A 25,526-nucleotide genomic window follows, 5' to 3' on the forward strand; every position below is an offset into this window, starting at 1 on the left:
CAGTTTGTCTCAAAAGGTGGGGGTCCGAGTGCACTGTGGTAAAAGACAGGCCCTGTTCTGGATATCACTGATAGCCCCTCTGAGATCAGACACTTAACCCTATCCTGTAGACATTCGCAGGTGGGGAGTTTGACTGGGGCGGGACACCTGTCAAACCATAACGCAGGTGTCCTAAGGCGAGCTCAGGGTGGACAGAAACCTCCCATGGAGCAGAAGGGTTTTACATAACCAGAGTACCCCTTTAAATCCCCATATCATTCCACCTATCTTTCTATAGACATGTACCAGCATGTGACTACTTACTGCAGCCGATCACTAGCCAGTATAAACACAGTGGCCCTCATTTACTATGGCAAAGCCGACATGTTTTGTCAGGTTGTGTGCCAGGATTCTGAAAAAAACCTGATTAACTCTCCAAGAAAACCCAAAAACGGAGCGCAGCCGTCAGAGAAAGGGGGCGTGGTCAGTGAAAAAGGGCATGTTCCTGACATTTTCACAAAAATTCCAACATATTTACTAAATCCACCACAGAAAATGTGGTGGATTTCAGCTGAGGAAAACCCCACAGATCAGAACATGTGTAAAAAAAGCAAAGTGTAGGGAAAAGTGCAAAATGTAGGGAAACCGTTGTAAATACCATGGAAAAAAATTGCAGGGAATTAAAACCCACAATGAAACCTACACAACACTCTTAGTGTAAATCAGGGCCAGTATATAGCAAGTAAAGTATTGCCCCCTCAATACTGCTGCCCTAGGCACAGGCCATGATGGTAAATGCAGCCCTGTTTATATTCATCAGAAATAGTCAAAGACAAACAGAACACCTTTCAAAACTTTTTCCTTTGATATCAGTTTTGAATGTACAAATAGGTGTCACAAAATGACCTTAAAAGAAAATGCTGTATGCTGAATGCAAGGTGTATATCCTATTTACTTAATAAAAAGGCCTGACCTACCTTTTGAAGTGCATTACATGCATCACCTAATACAGCATTATGTACACATGAACATTCAGCTGGTATCTCATTACTTACTGCTTGGAGGAGATTAATGTTCTATTTACTTTAAACTGCATTTCCTCAGCTCTTAAGAGAAGGTGACATTTAAGATGCAAAACAAAACCCTCATCCTCATCCGGAAACGTGTACATTATATTATATCGTCAATGTCTTCCAATCTGTCATATGTTTGTTCATTTTTTGAATTTTAAGTGCTCAAAATTATCGCCTTGATGTAAGGGGATTTAAGGGGGTACTTCGGCCCTGAGACATCTTATCCTCTATCCAAAGGATAGGGGATAAGATGTCTCACCGCGGGGGTCCTATTGCTGCGGTGCCAGCTCACAAACAGTCGGGTGGCGACCAAGGTGCCGGAGTATTGTGACGTCATGACTCAGCCCCTGTGTGACGTCACCCCCCGCCCCGCTATGCAAGTCTATGGGAGGGGGCGTGATGGCCGTCATGCCCCCTCCCATAGACTTGCATAGCGGGGGTGACATCACACAGGGGCGGAGTCATGACGTCACGATACTCCGACACCTTGGTCACCACTCAGCTGTTTGTCAGCTGGCACCGCGGTGTGCTGCTCAAACAGGTGTGTGGCAAATACAAGATTGCAGAGGTCCTCAGTGGCCGAACCCCCGCTGTGAGACATCTTATCCCCTATCCTTTGGATACGGGATAAGATGTCTCAGGGCCGGAGTACCCCTTTAAGGCATCTCTATTTTTATATTTTGTAAGGGGACATCTCAGAATTTTCCGGCAATAAGGGACAACAAAAATATTCAAAAACAAACTGCCAGGGATAACATTTCTCTTTCTTTCATTCTTGTTTTGTCTTGTTCAAATATAGCAAAAATTAACTTGTCATTTAACCTGGTTAAACTTCATTATTTGGGCAAGATAAGAAAAACATAGCTGCTTTAAAAAAAAAAAATAGAAATAAAAAAACAGCAACACTCCTGTCCTGAAGTTTGTGTATGGTATTGCATCTCGGTTCCCTTGAAGTAAACGGAGATGAGTTGTAATACCACAAACAACCTAAATACAGGTGTGGCGCTGTATTTAGAAGAAAGCAGCTATGATTTTCTACTCCTGAATAACCACTTATGAACACAGCCTTATTGGGCCTTGATGTTAATTTTCCTTTTTGGGTTTTCATTTTTGCTCCTAGTCTTTTTAAAAAACATTGTTTATGGTAAACTGCATAAATTATTTTACATTAAAGCTGTTCTCTATGTGGGATCATAAACATTATATTTTAAATAGTTCAGACATTAATCAAGCAGCGATACTAAATGTTGTTTTTTCCTATATATGTGTGTGTTTTTACATATACATCTTACACTTTTAAGATCCCCTAAGGGGACTTTTATATAGAACCATTAGATTTAAATGTACTGTTCAGTACTATGCAATAACATATAACTAATCAGTACTGTCCGCAATCCTCTTGCACAGCCTAAGGCTGGGTTCACATCACGTTTTCTCCCATATGGGAGCGCATACGGCAGGGGGAGCTAAAACCTTGCGATCCCGTATGCTTTCGTATGCGCTCCCATATGAAATTCATTTCACCGAGCCAGTCAAAGTGAAACGTTCGGTCCGGTAGGCTCATTTTTGCGCTGTCTGCGCTTTTTCCCCGGACCTAAAACTGTGGTCAACCACGGTTTTAGGTCGGTTGCAAAAGCACATACGGCGCAAAACTGAGCCAACCGGACCGAACGTTTCACTCCGGCTGGCTCGTTGAAATGAATTTCATACGGGAGCGCATACGAAAGCATACGGGAGCGCAAGGTTCTAGCTCCCCCTGCCGTATGCGCTCCCATATGGGAGAAAACGTGATGTGAACCCAGCCTAACTCTGCAGCCTGTACAAGAGTATCGGCAATCATACAGCACGGGCGAGGGTAAGAGACCTCGGTCCGCCATTTGCACTAACCAAACCACAAAATTGCACCGTGTGGGGTACAGTATAATTAACCTTTTATCTAATCTAGACGACTGGAGAAGTATCCATCTTTACAGCCTTATACCACCATTAATATTAACCCTTAGCAACCATAGTGGCTACAATAATAAGTATGTGCCTATTGCATCTTGAAGTAATGCACAAGTAGCCATGAAGCCCCTGTGGAAAATAAATGCAGCAGAAATGCCAAAGTCATCCATCAACTCAGCAGAGCAAAGCATACAGATATTTGAGATACCTCCAGGCATGAAACCCCAAACCACTGATCTTACTAACCAGGGACCATGGGGGAGATTTATCAAACCTGTCAAGAGGAAAAGTTGCCCAGTTGCCCATAGCAACCAATCAGTTCGCTTCTTTCATTTTTGAAAAGGCCTCTGCAAAATGAAAGAAGCGATCTGATTGGTTGCTATGGGCAACTGGACAACTTTTCCTCTGCACCGTGTTTGATAAATCTCCCCCCATAAGTTTCAGCTACACAGGTTCAGGGTAGGTGGGCGATTTCATTTATCTTGGTATGAATATATCTAGAATTTAATTCTTATATTGAATCCTCATAGAACTCCTTCTGCCTCCACTGCTCACTGTCAAAACCACATTTTCACCTTTGGAATGACAGACAGCGACTATAACACATCTGGAGAGGGAACATCTGCTTTTTGCCTTTATGTGTCCTTTGTGCTGCCTTTGGGACTAGTCTACTGATCTTATTGTCTGAAGCAGCAGTAAGATAAAGATGAAAGAAGGAAACTCAAAGCCTAGTCTTTTGGCATTGGGACATTGAGGGCAATGAAGATGTTATATGAACGTACATAAACTTTAGAGTTTCAAATGGCACTTGCTGTACTTGACCGCATGTTAAAGTGACTAAAAAGTCAAGTATATAACATATGTGGCTCAGAAGTATACTATTTTTTTGACATTTTTTAAAGCTGACTTTTATGATAGCAATATCCGTGCTATTGACTAAACAGTAACCACTGAATATTGTACAATAAATCTAGTGGGTTAGCAGTATTTATTGTTAGATGGATTTATTGATGATCTTTGTATAAAAATACCCATATTACTATGTATGCCACTGGCTGAATGTTTTTCATTAAATGCTATTAAAAATGAAAATAAGAATAGTATTAATAAAATAATATATCTAAATAATAATAATAACAACAATAATAATAACAACAATAATTATAGTTGTCATTATTATTAATACAATCATAATAATTATAATAATAACAACAACTATTATTATTATTATTATTATTATTAGCATCCTCATGTAAAGTCAGTAATAAAAAAAACAGATAAAGTGAAAAAAATGTATAAATAAATCCAGCTGTTTCTACATTCTTGCAAGTATTTCTCTGCTTACCTCAACCTTACATTAATTCTATGATGTCACCATTGCCAATTTTTATTGGTCACATCAACCATATGATCCAGGCAAAGGTATCATGGAGGTGAGAACTCACCAAATGGATGCAATCAAATTTATTCTAATAATGTAATGTTTTGGCCTAACAACAGACCTTTACATGTGCTTGATAAAGGCCTATACACAACAATAATTTGGGTTGATGAATTCATGACTGATGTACCTTTCTTTTGGAAAAGTATTTCATGTTTTACAGGATGTGTCTAATCCTTAGTTTAACTTTAATGTTTAATAATAAGTGAAGACAAGTTTAGCTGGGCTGCATTTTCCTGGTTCAATTATTGTAAACAGAGTGTGAAATCCCAATAGAAACTGCATTCAGGGAAACTTGGTGGTGCTCATCTATCCAAGTGAGATACGTATAAATTAAAAATATTGGTAGATATGGATGTGGAGAGGGGCTGGAGCCATAAATAGTTTCAAGCCACAAGGCACTTTGTCAAGCTGACTCAAAAGTTTGACTTCTGCCCAACTTTAAAGGGGTCCTCTGGCCCTAGACATCTTATCCCCTGTACACAGGATAGGGGACAAGATGTCTGATTGCGGGGTCCCACCGCTGGGGACCCTCACAATCTCTCCTGCAGCATTCACTTGTCGTCAGCCTTACGGAGTAAACATCATTCCTTGTCTGATGACTCACGATAGAGGGGCTGGAGTATCATGATGTCACAGCACTGCCCCCTCCTATAGTCTTGCATTGACGGGGTGGGAAATCATGAGGGAGGTGAGTCCTGACATCACGATACTCCGGCCCCTGTATCAGGAGTCATCAGACATGGTATGCCTTGGCCATCCGATAGCATACATCTCTCCATGCCCAATGTTATAAACTTTTCCCTACTGGAGGTTTGGCACTGTAATTCTTCCCATCTTGTTTTTACAAACCCATGTTTAGTTTTACAAGGGTAAGATGAGAAATCATTGATTTAAGTTATTGCATAGTGTGAATTAAAAAAACTTTGAAAAGAATAACACTAGGAAGTTGAGATTCCATTAAATAATTATTGGGTTAATCACGGTAATTTAACAATGGTCGCCCATGGTGTTAAATTAATTATTTGAGTCTTTTATGGAATTTGAACACTTCGGTCTTAGAAAGAAAAAAAAAAAAAAAAGTTAAAGTCTTGCTACTTATCATAAATTAAACTATGTGAATTGAAATCTTATTTGCCTGAGTAGGTGATGAAAAATTGTTCCACACTTCAGCAGAGTTTTTTTGATAACTGAATACAGATAATTTTATGTTTTCAGACTTTACATACCAGTTTTTTTGGGGGAAAACCTAATTTGCTTCTTCTTTTGCTTAAAAAAATTGTTAATATACTGTACATAGGATATATATATATATATATATATATATATATATATATATATATATATAGTTCCAAAAATAACAGGGTGGCACTCCTGCGATCCAAAGTAGAAAAAAATACTTTATTCACCCAAAATGTGAAGCAACGTTCCAACCTACTTAATGAGGTCTTTTTCAAGCAAGATGCTTGGACGTGGTCAAGTCTTACATAGGACTGAGCACCAGCCTGAATCCTGGAATCTGAATCCCACACAGCGCCACTCTTATACCTCGACTATATATATATATATATATATATATATATATATATATATATATATATGCAGGGAAACATCAAGACTGGTGTCTCATACTCCAGTCTTAAAGAAAAACTGACAGCCTGTTCAGACACTCTAAACCTAATATACTGTGTTATAGTGCAGGTGAACAGCTATAAAAATAGAGGTCACTTGCTTAAATTGGTATATTAGTTGCAGAGTTATAGCTATTCTTTCATTGCTATTGCACAATGGAGGCAGGGAGCTGGCTTGCCAAGCTCCCCTGCCTCCTCAATTTTCAACGCCCGACCCACCCCCATAATAAATATAAAAATGTCTTCACTCTCCCATCAACTGCACCTTTACACCAGCTGTTACACCACATCCCCCATATCTATCATCTTATATATCTTAATTTTCTTGTTATGTTCAGTCTTTTCTTGCACTCAATCTTTCATTCCTTTTTCCATATGCTATGCACTAATACTAATACAATAAGTCTTATCTAGGGTAAGCTAAAAGTGATGAAAGTCCTGGGAGGAAGAGAGAACAGCACTCATTAACACTCCTCTCTCTGCTGTGTTACTCGCCTGCTTCCTTTCATCTTGGGTGAATGCAGCATACATCTGTTATGCTATGGAAACTCAATTACTATCTATCTTTTTATCTCTGTCTCATTTTCCGAAAACATGTCTGGAAGGGCAACTATAATGAAATTCATAAGAACGTAGCCTGGGTTAAATAATTAAGCATGCAATTTCCCAAAACTACAGTGATAACCGCTAAAGAAATAGTAACAAAGGCAGCAAACACAATGCCAGGGGTAACTGGACCCAATATCATTGCCATTCCTCTCACTGGCTTTTTTTGCATTCCAGTCAACTGGGTGTGTTCTGTAATGCAAAAAGCTCTCCGTATGTTTAGTGCATATCCCAACTGTTACATAAATGAAGTAAATACCAATTACAAGATACAGCTGTTCAAACACAGGAGGGCAATTATAACATCCCAAAATGTTGTTTCGGCTCCAAAACTATTTCAGTAATCACTACTTACTTGACTGACTATGTGTTTTGTACATAGATAACTGTAAAACATTAAAAATGAAGAAAGGTGTCATATCATCCCAGCTAATTGAAAGTGAAGAGATGGAAAAATCCAATTAGCATTTTGAACTTGTATTGTCTTTGTCAATTATCTTAATTGTAGTTTTGAAACATGGGTTGAATCCGTTATCTGTTCTCTGGGCAAAAGAGCATGTTGTAGCGAACGTTAAGTGAGTCAAATCCCCGTATTCGACCTTTAGAGTTGATATCTTGGACATGTTCCTCTATTGGCGATAGAATTCTCATCATAATTAATTCTGAAAAGTAGAATTGTCAATATATGTAAATTGGACCAAATAGTCGCTACTGTCAAAAGAACTTACATTTAAGATTTAATTTCAAATGTAATTTAAAACCAAGTCGGATATTATTCACCTTTGACTTAGACCATAGAACTTCATATAGGAAACACAGAAAAGAAAGCCCTTATGAATAATATGTTTAACTAGTTGAATATATATTGTCTTTATGTGTATTTTTATGAGCATGAAAAAGCTTTTGGTTCCTTATGCATGCAGTTGTGTCTACCCTTATTTTGCCTTTAGTTGAGTAATGAGTTCCAATTTCTCATTAAACCTTTTTAGCAAAATATCCCAACGTTCTACAGATGTTGATAGATATTGCTGCTTTTTCCAAGAAGCAGCACCACTTTTGACCACCAAGCTATGCAACATTCACTTAAATAGAACTGGACTAAAATACCAGACACCATCCACTGACAAGTGCTCTTACTAGTATAACAAGCTGCTGCATAGGTGACTATGTAATTTTATGAACTTCATCTGTGGCATGGGTACAATCCCTAGAGCAAGAGCTTGACTAGGAGTTTCTCTACATTTTAAGATGTAAAAAAAATTGTATGTATAGCATTTTCAGCACCAAATTATGGAAAATTCATACAGATGTATCCACCCCTTTATTTCCTTTAGTTTAGTTAAAGATTGACATCTCTCATCAAACCAATATAACACAATATCTAGACACTCTAAAGTTGTACATGCCAATCACTGGACAAGACGCAAATTAATACACAGGGGGTGATTTACTATGATTAGCATTTAACACCTGAGTCTTTAGTAAGGTCCCAGCAGCCGTACCATTCGTCGGATTCTACAAAGCTACACCTTCTGAATGAATCAGGCATTGCTGCGGCTGTCCGGCAAGGTGCCCTTCAGCTGGAGTAGATTTTTGACACTATATATGTTAGCTTGTGTATATTGTATTAAATTAGATATAACACTAGGCCACTCACCCTTTTTGTACCCTTTTGTGACTACAACTTTTTTAAAACAGGTACACTTGGTGATAAAGAACAAAAAAAAGTTGCACATCTTTGCGCAAATGAGAGCTTGTGAAGGAATGTGCAAATTTTTATGCCTAAAAAGCTGGTGTAGAAGGTTAATAAATACCCCCTCCCTCCACAGTGTTTATACCTCCAAAGTGTTTATACCCCCACAGTGTTTACACATTGTACATCACTGGATACATTACTAAATTTACCATCTAATTTTTGAGCACTTGTTTACAGATTTTGCACAGGAAAAAGAGACTTTTGTTCCAAAGTCTAAAACATTTGGAGACATTCACCGTTCAGTGTTCAAAATGCATAATCCACTTATAGCTACCTTCTTGTTGAGTCATTTTAAAGCTTTGTCAAAGATGGAAGATCATTTAATCATTATATAACCCTTTTATTTGCCGCTATCTATTTACAATATAGCACTATTATGTAAACACTGCATTACAGTAGTGTTGAGCGGCATAGGCCATATTCGAATTCGCGAATATATGGACGAATATTCGTCATATATTCGCGAATATTCGCATATTCGTTATAGTCTCGTTTTATTTTCGCATATGCGAATATTCGCGTATGCGAAAATTAACATAAGTGAATATTGGCATATACAAAATTAACACGCGCGTAAATTCGCATATGCGAAAATTAGCATATGCTAATTTTCGCATATGTGAATTTTCGCACGCCAGTCTCACACAGTAGTATTACAGCCTTCTTTACACCACACAAGCTGGAAGCAGAGAGGGATGATCACTGTGATGTGTAATGTGAAGAAAAGAAAAAAAAAAAAAAGAATATTCGTAATTACGAATATATAGCGCTATATTCGCGAAATTCGCGAATTCGCGAATATGTGATATTCGCGAATAATATTCGAATTGCGAATATTCGCGAGCAACACTACATTACAGTATTATGTGGGCATGTTATAATTGTATTATTAAGGAACAATATAGTGTTATTATTTGTGAATTATTGGAGATCACAGGACCCATGTTTTCACACAGTAAAGTTTTTACCCAGGGGTCTCCACAAATCTTAAAGGTGCTTTTAAATATTTGCGTGCTTTAAAACAATGAATATAATGCTGGGGCCATTAAAAAATACTAAAACATATATATATATATATATATATATATATATATATATATATACACACTTACCTACCCCCTCTTCCACTGGTCTCTCTGCAGCTCCTGTCCTTCTACTTCTAGTACCCCACTGCTTGTCTCTGCACTTTGTTTCCGGGATGTTTGGTTAGAGTAGGACCTTCCCACACAACCAATCACCAACCAAGACAAGGAACCAGAAGCAGGAGTATGGGAGCCCCCAATGGGAATCAGGGTCAAATCCAAAACTAATATAAGACAAATATCAAGAGGATTCTCTTATTATGGGACATGCAATTGGTTGTAAATTATATTTATAAAAATGTTTTAAGGTATTACAACCATCCAGAAGCTTGAAGAAACTTTTTAACCTTCAAATGTCACTTTGGGACACGACCGCTTCCTAATAGGCTGCATTTTGCTTTTCTGCATGCAAAACTATTTCAAGTATCTTCTTTTTTATTTTCAGCAAATTAAGTACATAGCTGTTAGGATAGGCTTATCTCAATCTCAATAGATAAAAAGCGTGTACAGCTCTTTCATTAGCCCATTTGGTTGAATAATAGCTGGAAAAAAAAATTCATCAGAAATCTTGTCTGCTCACTGTATGCCAATAACATGATGTTACCAATTTACAGAGTTGCAATGTCAAAAAGGACTAAATTAGAGCTTCTGATTCCAAAACCATTTATTTATCTTCAGTTCATTCCTATCAATATATCACGCTTGAATAACATTCGAATAGAAAAGTCATTCTTTAACTGGCACAAATGGAGCTCATTCTCATTACAGTGATTTTGAAAAATAACTTTGGTTACCATCCAATAAATATCCTGACACTGCGTTTATTTTTTTTCAATAGCGTTCACATCTTAAAAAGTGCAAAGATTTCCCCTCCCCCATCATTTAAACTGCATAAACTATAATTTCAGCAAAATCAAGCAAAGATCTAATCAAGCTTTAATTTGCTAATTACTTCTCAATTTGATTAGATCTGGCAGCTAATCATCTCCCGAAATTTAAAGTCAATCTTCCACTCACATTTGCAAATCAGGGACTGTGTGAATAAATGGGGAATATTAGAAATAACTTCCATTTAATAAGGAAATATGAATTTTTTTTTTATAGTCATTTCTTCTGTTGCAAATCGGCAGATGTAAATTGATTGAAATATAATTCCGTGCACATTTCAGATTCGGTTAGGAAGAAGCCGTTTCAGACAATGTTAAAAGCGGTTTGCATTAGAACAAAAAGGAAGGCATATGCTACACTGCACAAATACAATATAACTCAAAAGGACAATGAAAGTCAATTGTTGAGTGCACAATGCATTTAGGTAAACACGTCTCAAACTTTGCTTTGTCTGTGTGTCTAAATCTCTACTGTTCTGTAATCGGCAAGAAAAAAAAAAGTGCATTAAATTCTAGGCCAAAGTTGTAATATCCCATTTTAACAGATAATATTTTTTCATGGTTGACTTTATTAAGTCCATTTCAAATTCTGGCTGCATTCAATGCAATCTGAGGATATTTTCCTACAAAGGGTACGTTCACACTAGGGAATTGCGGCGGAATTTCTGGGCGGAATTCCACGAGCGCAATTCCACAGTGTGAACTTTAACTTAAGTGTGAACGGGTCCCGTTCACACTGCGGAATTTCAGCGGTGGACATTTCTGCCGCTGAAAGTGTTCTGCGCAAAGAAAGAACATGTTCATTCTTTGTGCGGAATCCGCGAGCGGACCATAGCAGTCAATGGCTAGAGCCGAAGTATTCGGCCAGGCGCAATCTCCGCTCGCTGAATTCAGCGAGCAGAGATTCCGCAGTGTGAACGAGCCCTAATGGAATTCTAGTGATACAAGCATTGACATGTCTCTCTAAGTTGCTTATTTACAAAAGTGAGAATGTAAGTATTGGCTACAAAATAAGTTCTTGTCATTTGCATACAACAATAAAGAGGTTATCGTGTGTTTCAACTGTTTTTTTTTATTTTTTAAAGTTTTCTGGCCCCAAACCCCTCTTGTATCCTGCTCACTGTCCCAGCCATTCAGTGAGCCGAAGAAGACATTCCTGAAGAGTATGACGCTTGCCCTTACATGATATAAAGAAACTTCTGTCCTCAGTCCTCTGGTCTAGAGAGTACATACGAGCACTCCACCAAAATTGCAGGCTGAATTCTAAAGCCATCCTGCTAATCCTGCCTGCACCCCCTCAACTTTTCCCAGCACTGTGCCATTTTTGTCTTCATCAAGAACGCACTTAGACTCGTAAAATCTGCAATCTGCATTCTGACAAGTACGAGGACCCCTAGTGATAGAAATTATAGTGCTCATTTTCTACTGGAAATATAATTTTTTTATTTTTTTATTCCAATACATCACAAATGACAATCTAATGAGATGATCTATAGCAAAACTTTAAAAGTAATCAAAAGTTTAAATTTGTGACTGGACCCATTTAAGAAAAGGTCAGGTCAGACAACAAATGATAGATGTAGTCATTTACGCCAGTAAGGATGGTAACAAAGAAAGCAAGACCCTTGCAGACAGCAGGAATCAAGTAGAACTTTTTTCTCAGCCCCAGATCACAGGCCCTTAGAAAAGTTGGAGTACGGTGGCATTGGCTGAGGTTAGGAGCATCTAGAATGAAATCACTGAAAATAATGATCACAGATACTGCTGGCAAAGCTTCTAGAATTTCTCTCACTCGTTATGAAGAGGTCCCAAAAAAGGGTAAATGAAACAAAACAAGTTAATGACTGCACATACACAATTACTGTGAAAAACCTAACATCCCAACACATTTTCCCTCTAAAATGTTTGAATCATCAGGGGATAAAACACAGGACATTCACTGATCTTAAATGCTTTGATCCTTTTAGTGGCAATGAGATGCCAAATGTGCATTGACTATAAGCAAACGGTCTAAATGCACAATCAGAGCCGCAACTGGGATAAAACAATCGACACCACTAAAAAATATGACAGTAAAAGAATAGTAACAAGAATAACAGGAAAATACACACATGAACTCAACATATCAACGGGAAGTGTAGTTTGAATAATTGGAAGGTGAACAGTTAAATCTGCAACTAACTGTCAAATTATTTATTAATTAAAACTTTTGATAAGATCTATAATGATAATAATCACTATTATTTCAGCTTTTACTGGATTTTCAGTGCCTGGGCTTATGTACTTTATACTTCATTTTTTGTTAATACACCGAACACATACAATATCTTCATCATAAAAGCCTGACAATTAAAAAGGTACATAAAATGCTTTCATGGCTGGACCATCACGGACTTATCATTACTTATGAATGACTAACCCTATTTTCAATCTGTTCTGCAAAATTCAAATTTCACCCCTGATGAATCAATGCTACGATCTTTATATCTGTAACTATATATGGATATGGTTTTATATTGCTTTTTCCTCAACCAAAGTAAAATTATAGTAAAGCATTTTTACCTTGATTAAACTTTAAAAACAATCACTTTGGGCTCAGATCTATAGAACAGACAAATGACAGCAAAATTAATCATTGTAAGGCATGTCATGGTCTGCTGAATAACTTTCAGTGAACCAAGGGTGTATTCTTAGGGGCGAGAAAAAAGCACATAAGGTAATAACCACAAAAGAGCACTACAGAGATTATTAACTGACTTAAAGCTTAAAAGATGTGCACCATGCAAGAAAGCAAAACCCTGGGCCCTAAGGCCCACTGCACAAAATCCCCTTGGAAAAATGTCCCTAAAACTTAACTTTTATTGGATCCCTATATAAAATATAGTAATTGGTGAAGTGACAGATAAGTGAAATAAAAACTAGCTGTCGTCACAGTTATGTATCAGCATAATAGGTCCAAATGACACAATGTCAATTGTAAAGTATGAACATTGGGTTCTGCAGTACTCCAATGCTGTAAATATGGCAGTCGGCCTTGTTTTAGGAGTGTTTTCCTAATGTTCCTCCTGAAGATGATGTGGATGCATCGAAACATGTAGAGGGGAGCGAAATGCTAGTTAAAGCAGCCGTCACAGTATATAGCATATGCGAAAATAAATGTGAATATTAAGAATATGCTAATTTAGCGAATATATGACGAAATATCGCAAATTCGAATATAGCCTATGCAGCTCAACACTAGCAATTAGCAAGACACCCCAATAATAGAGTGGCTCTGCAGGTGGTGACCACAGACCACTTCTCAGTTCCCTTTCTGGCTGATGTTTTGGTCACTTTTGAATGCTAGCAGTGCTTTTACTCTAGTGGTAGCATGAGACAGAGTCTACAACCCACACAAGTGGCTCAGATAGTGCAGCTCATCCAGGAAGGCACATCAATGCGAGCTGTGGCAAGAAGGTTTGCTATGTCTGTCAGCATAGTGTCCAGAGCATGGAGTCACTACCAGGAGACAGGCCAGTACATCAGTAGATGTGGAGGAGGCCGTAGGAGGGCAACAACCCAGCAGAAGGACAGCTACCTCCGCCTTTGTGCAAGGAGGAGCAGGAGGAGCACTGCCAGAGCCCTGCAAAATCACCTCCAGAAGGCCAAAAATGTGCATGTGTCCACTCTAACAGTCAGAAACATACTCCATGTGGAGGGTATGAGAGCCCGACATCCACAAATGGGGGTTGTGCTTACAGCCCAACACCATGTAGGACGTTTGGCATTTGCCAAAGAACACAAAGATTGGCAAATTCGCCTCCTGCGGCTTGAGCCCATCACAGATGAAACAGGTTCACACTGAGCACATGTGACTGACGTGACAGAGTCTGGAGACGCCGTGGAGAACGTTCTGCCGCCTGCAACATCCTCTAGCATGGCCAGTTTGGAGCTGAGTCAGTAATGGTGTAGGGTGGAATTTCTTTGGGGGTTGCATAGCCCTCCATGTGCTTGCTAGAGGTAGCCTGACTGCCATTAGGTACCGAGATGAGATCCTTAGACCCCATGTGAGACCATATGCTGGTGTGGTTGGCCCTGGTGCCTCCTAATGCAAGACAATGCTAGACCTCATGTGGCTGGAGTGTGTCACCAGTTCCTGCAAGAGTAAGGCATTGAGGCTATGGACTGGCCCGCCCGTTCTCCAGACCTGAATCCGATTGAACACATATGGGACATCATGTCTTGCTCCATCCACCAAAGCCATGTTGCACCACAGACTGTCCAGGAGTTGGAAGATGCTTTAGTCCAGGTCTGGGAGGACATCCATCAGGAGACCATCCTCCACTTCATTAGGAGCATGCCCAGGCATTGTAGGGAGGTCATATAGGCACGTTGAGGCCACACACACCACGGAGGCTCATGTTGACTTGTTTTAAGGACATAACATCAAAGTTGGATCAGCCTGTAGTGTGGTTTTCCACTTTGATTTTGAATGTGACTCCATATCCAGTCAGCACATTCAACTATGTAAAGACGAAGGTATTTCATATGATTAGTCATGGCCGTCTTTAATTTTGATCGGACCCTGGGCAAGCAATTTTTCCCCTCCCCCCCCTCCTCCCTGACTGACCGACCGACGCCATACGTGGTCTCCTGCGTGATTCTGCGAAGGAACATCACTTGCGCGACATCCCCCGTCAGTCCCGACCACAGGCTCATTGTTTTAAAGGCTGCGGCGCCACTTTAGAACAGCATACCTCCCAACTTTTGCTGAAAGCATAGAGAGACAAGCCAGTCCTCTAACCACACCCGTTGCCATGCCCTAACCCCACCTTCAGTCACGCCCTAACCCCACCCTCAATTACACCCTAACCACGCCTGCAGCTACAGAGTGGGAATACATCTTTAACAGCAATAATATTGTTCTATACTGACAGACTGACAACAACCCCCATCATTACCACTACAGACCATATAAGTGATTACATAGTTATATCAGGTGACTGACAACTACCCCCATCATTTCCACTACAGACCATATAAGAGATTACATACAGTTATATCAGGTGACGTCTTCTCTGATCGGAGTTGTTCACTTTCCTTTCCTTTCCTCTAGCTCAGAAGCCATGATGATTTATTCTGGCTACCACTCCTCTCTGGAGAACATGGCTGAAAAAACAAATTTTCAGCTCTGCAGCTTTTTCAACAACTATAATGCCACAAACTCTAATAATTCCCCCCTTAGTAGTCAGAAATTCCCTCCCATTGCATAGTTAGGATGCTCCAGTAAGCACACAGGTCCCTTCAGGTAGTAACCCCATCACATAGGTGCCCCAAGTAGTTAAGGCCCCCAGAGAGAGTTGCCTCGATAGGTAAATTCCTCAGATAGCTGTCCCCTGTATGAAAACTCTCTTATGAAGGTAGTAGGTAGCTTGGTGGTAAGTCTTCATAATAGCTTGTAGGTAGTACATAGCCTCCTATATTTGCTAGGCAGGAACGTTGTAGATAGCCCCCCACAGCAAATACCCCCATAATAGGCAACAGTTTCCCCCATTATAGGCAGAGGTCCCCCATAGTAGGCAGCAGTTTGCTAAATAGTTGTAGCAGTCTCCTCATAGTTGCAGCAACAGAGTTTCCCCCATAATAGGTAGCAGCAGAGTTTCCCCTATAATAAGAAGCAGCCCTCCCAGTAGACAGCAGTGTTTCCCCCAAAGTAGGAAGCAGCAGAGTTTCCCCCATAGTAGGCAGCATCAGAGTTTCCCCCATAATAGGTAGCAGCAGAGTTTCCACCATAGTAGGCAGGAGCAGAGTTTTCCCCATAATAGGTAGCAGCAGAGCTTCCCCGATAGGAAGAAGCAGCCCACCCCCCCCCCAGTAGGTAGTAGCAGCAGGGTCCCACATAGTGGGTCCCCCTCACAGTAAGAGCCAATGGCTCTTCACCCTGTCAAACTTTCCATTGAGTGCCACATTTAACTGTATGTGCCGCAGTTGACACATACAGTAAAATGAGGGACATGAGGGGGCTATTCCAGGACGGCGGGACATTACCGCAAAAGCAGGAATGTCCCGCCGGATCCGGGACGGTTGGGAGAATAGCCCGCAGCGGCAGGCACATTGTAGTTGATCTTATCATGTTGACAATGTGACCATAAGTTAGCTACAGTGTCTACAAGAAATCTAAAGTAACATGAAGTACATCTCTAGACTCATTCATTCGTTCTGGCTGCTGCCCTTAGGCTGGATTCACATATATCAGACGTCCGGCATTGTTTCCATCCGGTGTGCACGGGTGGGAAACTGATGCTTGAACTCGTCCCATTCATTTCAATAGGACAGTACACAATCATCCAGCATCTCTAAATTGGGCTGCCTGGTGTCAGCCTGGTGTTATTTTATTTAGCAGGTTCTTCAAAATTTTCTTGTTGGCTCAGGTCCTACTTATTATTGTATATATTTATTTAGTTATTATTATTTTTTTCTTTCTCTAAATAACATACTGAAGGGCAACTTTCATATCATAATCTCGAGATTTCAATGGAACAAGTCAAAAGAAACTTCTGTAAGCTGGATGAGATGGTCGGCTGCAGAGATATATTTCACCATTTTGATATAGATATATGTTGATAGTATGTATTTGGAGCAAGCCTTCATCTTCTGGTGCTTTCCCATGTGAAAGCATTTCAAGAGATTTCATATTGTGCATGAATGCATTCATCTTCCCTCTGCCTTGACATAATGGGATTTGAAGATCACATCAAGAGAGTCATAATGCTAAAGCTTACCTATCTACATCCTGGAGAAATCTGATTTAGGCAATGTTGAGATTGATTGAGCCCCTCTAAAACTGTATATATATTTTTTTCATTCAGCTAGTTGCATGATCCATTATGTGTTCTTTGAATGTCCATAGTAAGAACTTTAAGAAGCGGCATCAAAAAGTCGGACAGTGAACACGAAGTGTTTTTGTGGCACCATTATTGGAGAAAAACATCTGTTGAATGGATTCTCCATCCCAATAGCTATTTGAAAAAAAAAAAGCATCAAAAAGCATCAAAAAATGCTCATGTTGAATATTACGACTACTAAGTTAAATTAAAAAATTCAATGATCCCTCCCTGATGTCTCAGACATGTCCAGAGAGGTTATTTATGATACACTTAGACTGATTAGAAGAAATTTCAAAGAAGCCAGGGGAAATGTGTGATACTTCATCTTCTCCATGCGAAGCCTTACTGATATGAATTACAACATAACTGCTGCAACAACAAGCAAAAAAAAACGTAGGTTTAACTTGTATGACATATTTTAATAAAACTGATATCAAACGGCAGACACAATGGGAAGTGTAAAAAGGACAGCACAGAGAAGGGGATAGCTTTATTGTAGGGCAAATTCTTTGTAAGGTAGGGATACTTTTTTTGGGGGGTAGAACTTTTGTGGATGGGTCAGAGAGCAACAGAGAATTTAGGCTTGTCCAAATAACTAACAGATTGGACATTGAAAGAAGACCAATAATGTTTGAATCCTGTGGAGTGTTTGAAGGGGTTCTCCGGTGCTTACACATCTTATCCCCTTATCCCCATGACGTCACACGAGGGCGGAGGCGTGACGTCACATGCCGCCGGCCCTGTAGTCGCCCGTAATCAGACCCGGAACGAACACGCTCCGGGGACTCATTACAAACGGGGTGCCGCATGCATGATCGTGGGCATCCCCAGCTGCGGGACTCCCACGATCAGGCATCTTATCCCCTATCCTTTGGATAGGGGGTAAGATGTGCAAGCACCGGAGAACCCCTTTAAAGGTCAGAATATGAAGAACCAACAGGCCCGTTTTACTTAATTTTTCAAATAAAAATGACAAACTCTGTATACCACTTTAGAGTTTTACTAGCCCCTCCAATGTACCAGGCTTTTTTTTTTTGGTGGGAAAATCGAATCAAATAATGAATCCCAAAGGTCTAAAAAAAAAGGACAGTCTGATTTTGTGCTGATTTGTTGTTGGTAGGGACATGTGTTTTAAGTTCATCTTCAGAGAAAATTAGAAAAATGTAAGGAAATACAAATCTGTTTCCTCATTTTTGGTTGGTTCTTTATATCCTATTGAAACTAAAAAGTTTGTATATTTCCCAGTATCTAATTTTCACCCTTTATTCATTAGTGAACTATGAAGACACTGACTGCAAAAAGAACATGTCTCTTAATAGAAATCAGTTTTCAAGATGCAAAGTACAAGGTAAAACTATTATATACAAAATATAATTATAAAGCTGGAAAGCGTTGAAAGTACTTTGTGTTGCAGTTACAGCTTTTACAAAGCACTTGCATTATACAGAAGTTTGCAATTTACAGCCGTGTTAGACAGACCAACATGATAGTTCCCGGCACAAGATAAGACTTGTGGAGCTAATAGAAGAATTTCAGCTGAAGCTCAGTGGTTTAATATGACTTAATTATTCCCTATAGAATCATTAAAGTGTAAAGCAGATAACAAGTGTACCTTCTTATGTGCCAGGCTAGAATGCTAATGCAGTAACCTTACTGGAAATTACACATTTAGGTGTGGTTAGTCAATGGCTTAAACCCCATGATATTCACTTTTCTGAATGTTTACCAAACAATGCTCCAATTTTATATATTATGGGGAGATTTATTAAGCATTTCATACGCTACTCTTAAAATGAAGAAAAGGTTTATATCACATGTAGACACGGTGCATATAACCAACCACTTCACCCCCTTAGATGCAGACCACTATAATGACAAGGAAGGTGTCTGGGCCAGCACATACATTCCAATTAAAATGTCTTTCTTTATGTGGAAAAAAAAAAAAAGAAAAAAGAAATAAAGAGTCCAAAGTATACAAAAGCAAAATCAAAACATATCAGAAACACATCAAAAGCAAGCTAGCACATTTTGGGCCTGCAGAGGTCAATATTAGTAGCCTATGGCTATTAAGCATGTTTTTCAATAAAAAAAGGAAGTTTTAATTGGAGTGTATGTGCTGGCCCAGACAACTTTTTTGTTAGGCTGGGTTCACATATATTAGTTGTTTGGCAAATTTTCCCTCTGATCTGATGCTAGAACTGATCCCATTTATTTCAATGGGTGTTACGCCGAGCGCTCCGGGTCCCTGCTCCTCCCCGGAGCGCTCGCGGCGTTCCTCTCTCTGCAGCGCCCTGGTCAGACCCGCTGACCGGGAGCGCTTCACTGACACTGCCGCCAGGGATGCGATTCGTATAGCGGGACGCGCCCGCTCGCGAATCGCATCCCAACTCACTTTCCCGTCCCGGTCCCCGGCTGTCATGTTCTGGCGCGCGCGGCTCCATTCTCTAGGGTGCGCGTGCGCCAGCTCTCTAAGATTTATAGGGCCAGTGCACCAATGATTGGTGCCTGGCCCAATCAGTCTAAATTAGCTTCCACCTGCTCCCTGTCCATATAACCTCACTTCCCCTTGACTTCCTTGCCGGATCTTGTTGCCTTGTGCCAGAGAAAGCGTTAGTGTTGTCCAAAGCCTGTGTTCCAGATCTTCTGCTATCCTCATTGACTACGAACCTTGCCGCCTGCCTCGACCTTCTGCTACGTCTGACCTTGCCTCTGTCTAGTCCTTCTGTCCCACGCCTTCTCAGCAGTCAGCGAGGTTGAGCCTTTGCCGTGGATACGACCTGGTTGCTACCGCTGCAGCAAGACCATCCCGCTTTGCAGCGGGCTCTGGTGAATACCAGTAGCAACCCTAGAACCGGTCCACCGACACGGTCCACGCCAATCCCTCGCTGACACAGTGGATCCACATCCAGCTAGCCGAATCCTAACAATGGGACAGTTCAAAATCATCAAGCATCTCAATTTTGACCCTGGATGGTTGGACATGCTGGAGGGCCCCGGACAGAAACAATGGACACTGGATGCCATACAACTGATGACAACTTGTCATCAGTTGTGGCATCATTTGATTCCACATTTTTATACATTAATGTGCGCTACGTACATTAATGGTTGCCTCTGCACACAAATATGTAAAACATGTGGATGCGTCTTTGCAGCCATCTAAAAATTTCAATATTGCTGTTGATTTTTTTGTAGATAAGATTTAATTGATGTTGAAAATATATTGGTCTTAAATGGACACTGTCACCAACTTTATTTTTTGATATGTTGTAGTACTTATGTACTACAACATATCTCTAATATACTTTTATTATTTTTTTTTTTTTTATTAAAATGCATTAATTTACATTTGAAAACCGGCCACTAGGGGTCTCCCTCCTAGTGGCCGGCTGCAGCCTGGCGTGACGGCACGCCTGAAAAAGGACTGATGTGGCCGGGCATCGGTCCTTTTTCATTCAGCCTGCGCTGGCTCCCGGCCTGTCAATCAGACAGGCAGGGAGCGAGCGCTTTGGCTCCCCGGCCACTGGCTGGGAGGCCACTCCTCCCGCACATCGCCGCCGCCTCGTCACCGCCGCTGTCCCTACACGCCCGCTGCCGGACTCTGCAGTAAGTGTAATGAGGGAAGGGGGTATGCGGGGGGAGGGAGACGGAGGGGACGGGCTAGCGCCGCATGTAACTAACTAATAGTTTATCTACACAGGGTGCCTCCAGCTGTTTCAATACTACAACTCCCAGCATGCCCTGACAGCCAATAGATGTCAGGGCAAGCTGTGAGTTGTAGTGGTGAAACAGCTGGAGGCACCCTGTGTAGATGAACTAAGGGCGGAAGTCCCCCCCAGCAGGCATCAGTGACATGGTGCCTGAGGGGGAAGTCTGCCTGGTAGTGAGCACACTGCCAGGCAGACAAAAGGCATTTTTTATATAGTAAAAATAAAAATTAAAAGCAGGGAGGGGGTTAGGGATAGATTGGCAATAGGCAGGGACAGAAAAAAAAATAGGATGGTGGGAGCTACCCTTTAACAGTAAATAGAGATGCACCAGATCTGAGTTTGTCAGTGCAGTGATGATAAGTCTGTCTAATGACACAAATTTCTATAACCATAGAGATTTTCTATTAAACTGGGTTTCCTCAGCCTAGAATTTGGTGCATATTTTAAACCATGCACCGATTATCTTGGAAAAAAATATTTTCAAGAAAATTGGTGTATAAACAAAGGTTATAGAAAAAATACAGAGATAGTTTTTTTTTCCTTCAGTTTTTCCATACTTTTTTGGATTAGAGAAATGGCAGAAAAAGAATGTTGCAAATAGATTGAACTGAAAAACGTCACAAAGATTACATCAAAATGCATGCACCAAAGAATGTTTTTTAAAGCAATTAAAGCCACAAAATAAGTTGCTGTAATAGTTATGTAGACTTATACTGATACCATCGGCGTCGTGACAATTATCGCTACCTTCTGTAGGAGAGTCATTATGCAATTATATCTACTTTCACAACTTGTAAACTCTGTTCTTCCGTGAGATCAGCCTCTTCATTCATTGTTATTCAATATAATTTCAGCAACTAAGGTAAAGTACCTGCCAGTGGGAGGTCATAAATGAGTCCTGCTGATGTTTTTATTATCACTGATTTGAAATACTTATCCTGATGCTCAACTAACTCCGACACTTCTGCTCTATATTTATCTGTTGATAGAATGTGGCTGAGCCTTAAGATTTCCACAGAAAAGATCAATTATTATTAATAATAATAATGTGAGACTGGTATGGGATCTGATGAGGTTATTGATCAGCGCTGCTATTTTGCAGCTCTTGGCTACATTGACACAGTCATACTATGAAACTATTCTAAATCAAAACTAAGACTTAAACATGGGGAATGTGGGTATCTTTTCACTATATTCACTATAGTTTTTTTTTATTTCTTCTTTTAGGGGGGGATTCATCAATCTATATAGAGTAATTTTAGGTGTATTTTCTTGCGCAAAATCTTACGCAAGGATATTTCCTGCGTTCTTTTCGTGCGTCCTTTTTGGTGGAACTTTTTCTAAAGATGTCACCTTTCAGGTGTACTGTAGAGCTGTTTTTCCTGTAGACATGAATTTACTTACTGCGTCTTTTTTTTTTCTGGCGCACTAAAAGAACGCAAGTGTCATTTTTTTGTGCAAATATACACCAGCTCCGAGCACACGTACAAGTCTGCCTTATATTTTTTTCAAGCTGAGATGGGCTGGATTCTATTACTGCACATGATTCACAGAGACCTGTGCGCAAGTTTAGTAAAATTTTGCGCAGCTAAATGACAAATACACGCAGCAGAAAGGGGTAAAAAAAAGCTCTACCATACACTGATGTTGATGAACCCCCCCCTTAGTGTTTAGTATTCTTTTTGTTGTTCTTCTTTTAGCCTAAAAACAACTGATGTCAATTGATGACTAAAATACTGTCACGTGAGAGTGGCCCTGGAGTAATTGTTAGTGTTGCTTGCGAAGATTCGCAATTAAAATTTTAACCGCTAATATCGCACATTCGCGAATATTGTAAATATAGCACTATATTTTCTCAATTATGAATATTCTTATTTTTTTTTCACAGTACACATCACAGTGATCACTGATCATCCTTCTCTAGTTCCAGATTGTGTGGTGTAAAGAAGACTCTAATACTATATTCGTGAATATTGAGCACTTCCTTCTTTAATGGTATAGGGAACTAATGGACTAGTGCAGTGGTCTAACCTGCGGAACTCCAGATGTTGCAAAACTAAAACTCCCAGTATGCCCGGACAGCCGTTGGCTGTCCATGCATGCTGGGAGTTGTAGTTTTGCACCATCTGGAGGTCCACAGGTTTGAGACCACTGCACTAGTGCATTAACTCTGTGATTTTTTTGTCCCATTGAAACCAATAGGCCCATTGTGGTCTATGGGAATCTCATGGTATAAAAAACTGTAAGATAAGCAGGAGGGTCTTGGCAGCACAGTCCATGGGAGACTGTTCTGTGGTTCGAGTCCTGGGGTTGGACAGAGTGTTGCAGTTTTGTGGTTTAACTTTTTTACTCGTGATTGACAAATGTGGGTCAATTGGTAATTAAGAAAGCCTTTGAACCGTAGGAACTAGGTCAAGTGGCAATTAACTGAGTGTTTGAACCGTGGGAACTAGGTTAATGGGGTACCAAATATGGGTATTGGGGTTAATTGAAACTGGATGTAATGTGTAAGGCTGGGTATGAATGGATGAATGAATGGGATATTTATCAATACCTGTGCAGAGTAAAGGTAGCCCAGTTGCCCATAGCAACCAAACAGATTGCTTCTTTCATTTTTTAAAGACCTTGTTAAAAATGAAAGAAGCAATCTGATTGGTTGATATGGGCAACTGCATCACTCTTCCTCTACACTGGTTTTGATTAATCTCCCCCATAGATGGAGATTTATCAAAACCTGTCCAGAGAAAAAGTTTCTGAATTGCCCATAGCAACCAATCAGATTGCTCCCCTAATTTTTCAGAGGCCTTTTCAAAAATGAAAGAAGCAATCTGATTGGTTGCTATGGGCAACTCAGAAACTTTTCCTCTGGACAGGTTCTGATAAATCTCCCCCATAGGAGTGTCCAGTTGCCCATAGCAACCAATCAGATAGCTTCTTTAATTTTGCAGAGGCCTTGTGAAAAATGAAAGAAGCGATCTGATTGGTTGCTATGGGCAACTCAGCAGATTTTCCAGGAGAGTAAGGTTTAACAACAACACTAAAACACTCTGTCCCACCCCGGGACTCGAACCACCAGCCGTCTCCCACACACTGTACTGTTGAGACCCTCCTGCTTATCTTACAGTTTTACATACCATGAGATCCCCATAGGCCGCAATGAGCCTATTGGTTTCAATGGGCAAAAAATCACAGAGTTAATGCACTAGCCCATGAGTTCCCTATAAAGATTAGGGAGGGTTCAATATGCGCGAATATGTGCATCGATTTTAGCATATGTGTATATATTTGCACATAAATATAACAAATATGCAAATTTTTGACGAATATTTGTCCATATGTTCGCGAAATATCGCAAATTCGAATATGGCATATGCCGCTCATCACTAGTAATTGTGAGTGCCCATTCACAAGGGCCTCATATAGACAATGGCAATAGGCTCCCCTATACATATTTGTCATGCAATTTTAGTAGACACCAGGGGTAGTAACATAATCATTTTCTATTATATAACCTATTCCTTTTCCAACAGATGGCCCAGGGATATTGTAAACTATAGGACCAAAATCATTAAAATCATATGGAGAATAAGAAAACAAATTAGAGGAGTCAAAGGAGCTTTGTAAAGTTTAATTGTATTAAAGAGGACCTGTGACTGCATTTTGTAACTGAGTAAGGCTGGGTTCACATATTTCCAACATCCGACAAATGTGAACTCAGCCTAAATCTCAATGCAACTGATGCCGTAACTGATGACAACCTGTCATCAGTTGTATGGCATCCGGCATCTACTGCGTTCCCCTGTCCGGTGTCCTCCGGCGTGCCCAACCTTCCGGCATCAAAATTGAGATGCTGGATGATTGTGAACTGTCCCAGATTAGATTAGTTCTAGCAACAGTTTCTTTCCAGTGCATGTCAGAGGGAAACTGTGCCGGACGTTGCACACATGTGAACCCAGCCTAAGTGACATGTCATCTATTTACACGTGTGCAATAATGTATCCACATTTTTAACATATTGAGCCTCATTTACTAAGGCTTGTATGAGTATATTTTGTAGTATTTTTGGTGTTGCATGTGTCGTGCACCAAAAAATCCAAAAACCCCACTAACTCTTCCCTTTACTCAGAAAATCCGGAAAAAGGGGGCATGACCACCTGGGAAAGCAGGTTTAGCCACTGAGAAAAGGACAAGTCCCCAACAGCTTTTAAAAATCCCAAAATGTTTACTAATGTTCTCACATAAAATGTGGTGGATTTGAACTCTGGAAAACTGGATAGGGTGAAAACCCGAGCAGTTGTAAAAAAAAAAAAAAGAATTTAAAAAATAGCAAGACGTAGGGAAAAGTGAAAAACATAAAGAAGATTAGTACATGCCATGAAAAAATACCTGTCGGGGACAAAAACCTACAAAGAAAATGACACTCCAGTAAATCCGGGCCATTCAGGGAGATTTATCAATGTATCAAGAAAAGTTGACCAGTTGCCCATAGCAACCAATCAGCTTGCTTCTTTCATTTTTGAAAGGGCCTCTGAAAATGAAAGAAGCAAT

General features: G+C 40.1%; 1 long non-coding RNA gene across 1 annotated transcript in view; it reads left to right on the plus strand.

Annotated features, from left to right (window-relative positions):
- The first annotated feature begins 3,369 nt into the window (after window positions 1-3,369).
- Window positions 3,370-25,526, plus strand: part of LOC130357042 (uncharacterized) — a 55,089-nt gene continuing 32,932 nt past the window's right edge. The window contains exons 1-2 of the long non-coding RNA XR_008889079.1: window positions 3,370-3,458; window positions 18,542-18,616. This is a non-coding gene — a long non-coding RNA (uncharacterized LOC130357042). The remainder of the gene's footprint in view (window positions 3,459-18,541; window positions 18,617-25,526) is intronic.

This window comes from Hyla sarda, chromosome 2 (assembly GCF_029499605.1).
Source record: "Hyla sarda isolate aHylSar1 chromosome 2, aHylSar1.hap1, whole genome shotgun sequence".
NCBI classification, from domain to species: Eukaryota; Metazoa; Chordata; class Amphibia; order Anura; family Hylidae; genus Hyla; species Hyla sarda.